Source organism: Arachis duranensis, chromosome 4 (genome assembly GCF_000817695.3).
Source record: "Arachis duranensis cultivar V14167 chromosome 4, aradu.V14167.gnm2.J7QH, whole genome shotgun sequence".
Classification (NCBI taxonomy): domain Eukaryota; kingdom Viridiplantae; phylum Streptophyta; class Magnoliopsida; order Fabales; family Fabaceae; genus Arachis; species Arachis duranensis.
In genome coordinates this window covers 91,126,522-91,126,807 of record NC_029775.3, presented here as the reverse complement: position 1 = coordinate 91,126,807, position 286 = coordinate 91,126,522, and positions in this window count along the sequence as shown.

Here is a 286-nt window from a genome sequence, read left to right as displayed (position 1 = left end):
TAAAATTAATTACTTGACTAACAAGAAACTAAAAGATATGATTCTAGAATTTAAAGATTGAACCTTTCTTAACAATAAAGTGACAAACTTCAAAATTTTTGAATCAATCACATTACTTGTTAGTTAAGTTTCGAAAATTTGAAATAAAATAAGAAAAAGATTTTGAAAATAGTTTTAAATTTTCAAAAATCATAAGATAAAAGTAAAAGAGATTTAATTTTTGAAAAAGATTTTGAAAAGATAAGATTTTTAAAATTGAAAATTTGACTTGACTTATAAGAACTAA